The sequence below is a fragment of the Leucoraja erinacea genome, chromosome 21, assembly GCF_028641065.1.
Source record: "Leucoraja erinacea ecotype New England chromosome 21, Leri_hhj_1, whole genome shotgun sequence".
Classification (NCBI taxonomy): domain Eukaryota; kingdom Metazoa; phylum Chordata; class Chondrichthyes; order Rajiformes; family Rajidae; genus Leucoraja; species Leucoraja erinaceus.
This window is the reverse complement of record NC_073397.1, coordinates 17,663,500-17,671,375: the sequence shown is the minus strand read 5'-3', so window position 1 is coordinate 17,671,375 and position 7,876 is coordinate 17,663,500.

Below are 7,876 nucleotides of genomic sequence, written 5' to 3'. Positions count from 1 at the left end.
TGATTAAATTAACTGTTTGGCTTTTTTATAAAATGAATGTATACACAAGTAAAAATGTTACCTACTATATATCAAATCTAAACTTTATCTTCTGATATCGGAAGTGCTGTCAACGCCAGCATTAATGTAATGTCGGCGCCACAGTGGTGCGGCTGGCAGAGCTGCTGCCTTGCAGCACCAGAGACCCAGGTTTGATCCCAACCTGGGTGCTGTCTGAGTGGAGTTTGCACGCTCTCCCTGTGACCGCTTGGGTTTTCTCTGGGTGCTCCAGTTTCCTCACACATCCCAAAGATGTGCGGGTATTTGATTGTGGCCGGGGTGGTTGAGGGAGAGTTGAGAAAGCTAGAAGAGAGGAGGGGGCAGGACATAGCACGGTGAGTGATAGGTGGATATAAGTGCAGGGGTGAGGGAGAGGGGGATAAACATGTCCAAATCCTGGTGGGACACAGGGAAGAGAAGGGGAGGGATAGGACTATTACCCCTGAAATGAGAGAATTTGATGTTCATACCATCAGGTCGTAAGCTATACAAGCTACCCATTCATTTGGTATTCGTTTATTATTGTCAGATGTACCAAGATACTTTAAAACAAATTGTGTGACAAATTTTCCAGGTAAATCAAACCATGCAAAAGAGATAGAAAACAGAGTGCATAGTATGGACTAAAGTTCTAAGATCTAGAAACTGTAACACTGACCATACAATGACAGGGCTATTATAAAAGCTTATCTGGTTCACTGGTTTACATCAGAAAATGAAATCTGTTGACCTCACTCAGTCTAACTAAATGTAATTCTAGACCCATCCATATGGTGGATTCTGAAGTGGTCCAACTCTTAGTTCAGCATTCATTAGGGAGCAGGACAAATATCAGGTTTGGTTGTGATGACTGTATTCTGTGAGTAAACACATTGGAATTGAAAAAAATAAGAAGGGTCCTGACCCGAAACATCACCTATCCATGTTCTCCAGAGAAGAAAAGCAGCGTAGCGATAGAGGTGGTGCCTCACAGCGCCGGAGACCCGGGTTTCATCCTGACTATAGGTACAATGGTACATTCCCTGTGTGATCGGGTGGGTTTTCTTCGGGTTCTCCAGTTTCCTCTCCCATTCCAAAGACATGTAGGTTTGAAGCTTAATTGGCTTCGGTAAAATTGTAAATTGTCCCTAGTGTGTAGGATAGTGTTGGTGAACGGGTGATCGCTGGTCGGCGTGGTCCCGGTTGGCCGAAGGACCTGTTACCGCACTGTATCTCTAAAGTCTAAAGATGCTGTTTGACCCACTGAGTTCCTCCAGTGCTCTGTGTCCAAGATTAGAATTAGATATTAAAATAGATTTCACACCACACCCAATTTTAAGAGAGATTTTTACATTCTTTTGAGAAGGGACCTCAATCATGCAAAAGTCAGTAGAACCCAAGTTATTTCCTATGAATCCTTTCCAAAATGACGTCCATTCCCTGCACAGATGCTGCCTGAGCCACTGAGTTCCTCCAGCACTTTGTCTTTAGCTCAAGATTCTGGCATCTGCAGCTCCTTGTTGCTCCACCTAGTCCATCCCCAAATCTGTTGTCCTTATACCGTCGCCCTGTATGTGATACAAGGAACTGCAGATGTTGGTTTACAAAAAAAGACACAAAGTCCAGGAGTAACTCAGCGGGTCAGGCAGCATTTCTGGAGTACATGGATAGGAACGTTTCATGTCGGGAGAAGTCTGAAAAAGGGTTCCGACCTGAAACGTGACCTATCCATGTTCTCCAGAGAGGCTGCCTGACCCAATCAGTTACTCCAGCACATTGTGTCTTTTTTGGTAAAGCAGCGTCTGCAGTTCCTTGTATTGATGGTACAATCCTTATCCCGAGAGTGAATAAATTAGAATATACTAATTCAATGTTACAAATCTGAACAGCTGCATTTAGTTTTGTTCAGTTTAGTTTAGTTTAGATTATTTAATGTCCTGTGCACCAAGGTCTTTTGTTGCGTGCTATCCATTCAGTGAAAAGACTATACATGATTACAATCGAGCTGTCCACAGTGTGCAGGATGAAGGGAATAATGTTTAGTGCAATATAAAGTCCAGTAAAGTCTGATTAAAGATAGTTCAAAGGTCTCCAATGAGGTAGATGGGAGGTCAGGACCACTCTCTAGTTGGTGAGTGGACAGCTTGTTTGTCTGATAACAGCTGGGAAAAAACTGAGGACATGGATTTATGGAGCGAGGGGAGATAAACTCCAGTAGAAGATGGTCCAGTGGTCTTCAATGATCAGGCTAGCCAGATGTCATGCAGGGGCCTTATTCAATGCTCTCCATAATGTTTCGGACAAAGACCCATCATTTATTTATTTGCCTCTGTGCGCCACAATTTGAGATTTGTAATAGAAAATATCACATGTGGTTAAAGTTCACATTGTCAGATTTTAATAAGGGCCATTATTAAGGGCTTCACAGATGTTTGTAATTGCTCAGGTGTGTTTAAATGCCGCCTTAATGCAGGTACAAGAGAGCTCTCAGCACGTATTCTTTCCTCCAGTCTTTCCATCACCTTTGGAAACGTTCATTGCTGTTTATCAACATGACGACCAAAGTTGTACCAATGAAAGTCAAATAAGCCATTATGAGACTGAAAAACAAGAATAAAACTGTTAGAGATATCAGCCGAACATTAGGCTTACCAAAATCAACTGTTTGGAACATCATTAAGAAGAAAGAGAGCACTGGTGAGCTTACTAATCGCAAAGGGACTGGCAGGCCAAGGAAGACCTCCACAGCTGATGACAGAAGAATTCTCTCTAATAAAGAAGAATCCCCAAACCCCTGTCCGGCAGATCAGAAACACTCTTCAGGAGTCAGTGTCAATGATCACTGTCCGCAGAAGACTTCATGAACAGTAATACAGAGGCTACACTGCAAGATGCAAACCACTGGTTAGCTGCAAAAAAATAGGACGCCTGGTTACATTTTGCCAAGATGTACTTAAAAGAGCAACCACAGTTCTGGAAAAAAATCTTGTGGACAGATGAGACGAAGATTAACTTGTATCAGAGTGATGGCAAGAGCAAAGTATGGAGGAAAGAAGGAACTGCCTAAGTTCCAAAGCATACCACCTCATCTGTGAAACACGGTGGTGGGGGTGTTATGGCCTGGGCATGTATGGCTGCTGAAGGTACTGGCTCATTTATCTTCATGGATGATACAACTGCTGATGGTAGTAGCATAATGAATTCTGAAGTGTACAGACTCATCCTATCAGCTCAAGTTCAAACCACATCCTATCAGCTCAAAACTCATTGGCCGGTGGTTCATTCTACAGCAAGACAATGACCCCAAACATACTGCTAAAGCAACAAAGGAGTTTTTCAAAGCTAAATAATTATCAATTCTTGAGTGGCCAAGCCAATCACCCGATCTGATCCTGATTGAGCATGCCTCTTATTTGTTGAAGAGAAAACAGAATGGGACTAGTCCCCAAAACAAGCATAAGCTAAAGATGGCTGCAATACAGGCCTGGCAGAGCATCACCAGGGAAGACACCCAGTGATGTCCATGAATTGCAGACTTCAAGCAGTCATTGCATGCAAAGTATATGCAACAAAATACTAAACATGACTACTTTCATTTACATGACATTGCTGCGCCCCAAACATCGTGTGCCCTGAAATGGAGGGGACTATGTATAAAAACTGCTGTAATTTCTACATGGTGGAACCAAAATGTATAAAAATGTGCACTTTAAACACATGTGATTTTTTCTATTAGAAAAATCTCAAATTGTGGAGTATAGAGGCAAATAAATAAATGATGGGTCTTTGTCCCAAACATTATGGAGAGCACTGTAAATGTAGTCCTGGAATACAGACATCACACAACATCTAACAGTGAGTTTAAGAAGGAACTGCAGATGCTGGAAAATCGAAGGTAGACAAAAGTGCTGGAGAAACTCAGCGGGTGCAGCAACATTTATGGAGTGAAGGGTTTCGGCCCGAAACGTTGCCTATTTCCTTCGATCCATAGATGCTGCTCCACCCGCTGAGTTTCTCCAGCACTTTCATCTAACAGTAAGTTTCATTGCCACAGATCATAGTTCGGATGAAGTGGCCTGAGGATCAGCGGTGCCACCTGCTGGCCATGTTGGCATAACAGGCACATTCGCCACCACTGGTATTTGATTTGATTGAACGACGCAGCATAGAACTTCTGTCCACTGAGTCCACGCCAACCATTCAAAAGAGTAGATATTAATCTTCCAATTTATGTTTGGCCTCACCGTGGCAATGCTGAGGATTTTCACACAGGTCAGCGTGAGACAGAGTCTCTAGATGACCATCACGTTAATCCAGCAAGTTAATACTTGGGTTCTCCAATAAGATGAGGCCACCCTTCCTTTCCATGTTAATGACAAATTTCTTTCTTCCTCTAGGACAAGAGCCAGCTTTTTTGGCACGGACATTGTGGGCCGAAGATAGACACAAAATGCTGCAGTGGGTCAGGCAGCATCTCTGGAGGAAAGGAACTGGTGATGTTTCTGGTCGAGACCCTTATTCCAACAGAGTCAGTGGAGAGGGAAATTAAAGGTATGAAAAGGTACAGAACAAAACAGAGCTGACACCGACGACTCAGGAAAGATGGAGCCTACAATGATTCATTGTTGGCTGTGGGTATGGTGATAACAAAAGGGATACAAACAGTGAAACAATCAGGATTACTAGGGTGGTGGGGGGACAGAGAGAGAGAGAGAGAGAATTCAATGGCTACTTGAAATTAGAGAAATCAATATTCATACCGATGGGTTGTAAACTGCCCAAGCAAAATAATGATAATAATAATAATAATAATAATAATAATATATTTTATTGTCATTGCACATAAGCTCAACGAGATTTGGTATGCAGCTTCCATCCGATGTCATAACATAAATAACTAATAAAATATTGATTTAGATACCCCGAGAACATGGATTGTAAAAAGAACATTAAAATAGTCAAAACAGTTCAAACAGACTAAAGTGCAGATGTGTCTGTGCAACATGACCATCCGAGGGAGACAGTCCAGGGGGGTTGGGGGGCACTCAGCTGAGCCGGTTCAGAGCCGTTATGAGGTGCTGTTCCTCTAAGTTGCATTTGGCCTCACTCTGACAGTGGAGGAGGTCCAGGACTGACAGGCCAGTGTGGGAATAGGAGGGGGAGTTAAAATGTTTGGCAACTGGGAGATAACCTAGGGCAAAGCAGACTGAGCGTAAGTGTTCAGCGAAACGATCACTGGGCTGAAGGGACTGTTCCTGTGCTGTACTGCTCTATGTTCCACTAAGGAGAATCAACATTGTTCTTAGGGTTAAGTCAAGGCGCTGCCAAGAATGATGCCATTCCCTCAAAGGAGATCCATTTCAAAATTAAAAAGATCACCAGCATTTGTTTCGGCATTAACAGCTGAAAAGTCAACACGTCCCCGTGCATTCTGTGCATGGTGTCAATTTCCACTCTTGACAAAAGCGGAATGTGTGTGACACAATTGCGACTTTCCATCAGAATTATCAATTTCCATTGGAATTTCCACTGACCCTTGTAACCAAATAAAATTGCCATGGAAACGGTGTCTGGTTCCAAAGCATTGTTAAAAATTCAGCAGATTGATTGGCAATGGTTGTCTTCTCGAGTTCTGTTTGGAACAACAGCTATTCAGGCTTCCGGGCTGTAAAACTAGAGGGCACAGGATTAACACGAACACCGTTCGTTCCTTCGACACTGGAGCTGTTTTTTCCATTGCACAGTTGTAATGCTTGAGCTTAGATATGTAAGGAGCATTGGACCGGATGGTCAATTAGCTCTCAATAAAGCTTGCATAAATATTGCAGGCTGGGTGATTTCCACACGTCTACATCTCCATGAGAGATCTGTGGGATATTTGGAGTGTAACTTTTATTCCCTGATGGCCCATCTTTGAAATAATCAAATAGTTATGGCCATAACTAATATGAATATTTATCAGACAACTGAACCGTCCTACCAACAACTAGATAGCAGTTTTGAGCTACTATCTACCTCACTGGAGACCCTCCGACTATCTTTGATCGAACTTTACTGGACTTTATCTTGCACTAAACCTTATTCACGATATATTCCCTTTGCCGTAGTGAGTTTGCCGTAGTGATTTCGTGAGTAACTCGTGGGTTTGGCCTGAGTGCCAGAAGTGAAATGTTGAAGATTAGTCATCTCCGGAGAACTTGGATAGGTGACGTTTCGGGTCGGGATCATTCTGCAGACTGAAACTATTTCCTGAATCTGGAGGTCACAGTTTTTAAGCATCACCAGCATTTTCACTTTTTATTTCACGTTTTTGCCAGTCTCCCTACCAACTTCCACTACCTGCAACCTCCGGCAACCACCTGCAACCTCCTGGGACCGGACGGAAACCTTGGGTGGGGCGCAAAATATCCAGAGGTTTCGGTTCAGGTTTCCTAAGTGGGACAGGGGCATAACAGATGTGCATTGTAATTGATGGCTGCATGTCCTGCAGACTGTGCAAACTGTGATGAATGGATATGCAACGTGTGGTTGAGTCCTGAGATTGTTGGTGATAGTTGTTTTATATTCAGGAGGGACGAAGGCTAATGCAAAAATTGTTTGAATGTGCATTGAGTTAATTGATTGAAAGGTAACAGCATGGAAACAGGCCCTTAGGCTCACCAAGTCCACGCTGGCTATCGATCATCCAATTCACACTATGTTATCACAATTTCGCATCCACTCCCTACACACTAAGGACAATTTACAGAGTTACAATTAACCCTCAAACCTGCATGGCTTTAGGATGTGGGAGAAACCGGAGCATCCGGAGGAAACCCCACGTGGTCACAGGGAGAACGTGCAAACTCCACACACAGACAACACCCCAGGTCAGGATCAAACCTGGGTCTCTGGTGCCGTGAGGCAGCAGCTCTACCAGCTGTACATTGTGCCACTCTAGTATTTAAACCAATACCTGCAGACCATAGATAAACACAAGGCGCTGGAGTAACTCAGCGGGTCAGGCAGCATCTCTGGGGGGAAAGGGATAGCTGAAGATTTGGGTCTGGACCTGGCACCTTGCAGACCAGAACCAAGTTTCTTACAGTACTTCCAAACCCCAGAGACAGGCGCCATCACCCCATCACCCGTTCCTGCAATGTAACCCGTTCGCCCAACACAATAAGTCCCAACTGCGCAGGCATGGCTCATTTCCCCTCATCCCCCAAAACTCCCTGCACCTCCTCTTCACCCTCACTCTTCTCTCCCCTCACCTCCTCCACTCCCCCTCGCTCTCCTTTCCCCTACCCTCAATCACTCCATACCCTCAGTCAGTCCCTCCCACCCTCCATAACCCCTCCCCCACCCCCCTGACTCGTTGGTCCCCGTTTCCCCAAAGCAATATTCCACCACTCACCCGTTTCGCCAACGCAATCAATCCTTCCCGTTGTTGCCCTAATCTAATAATATTTCAAAGACGCTTCCTGGACTACGATTTGATAACTGCGAAAAAACTTATACTTAAATTCTGGAAAAAGATAACAGTCCCCAATGTGAAGATGTGCAGAATGATTGAGATGCCATTGTGACATAATCACTGGAAGCTGCTGAAAAAGTCTCCCACTCACAGGCAGTTATTATTTTCAAAGTTGGCTTTTTTAAATCTTTAAATATCAATAACGTGAAATATAACATAAAATGTGAAGAAACCTGATACTAACGACCATGGGAAATAGCTGAGTAAGATTCTGGAAAACATTTCACGCTATTGTGTACCACTTTGGTATAGTTCCTTGATCTCTCAGACAGATAGACGAACAAGACAAGACTTTTAATAGTATATACTAGACTAAGTGGGACCCGTTGGGTCCTGTCCCCC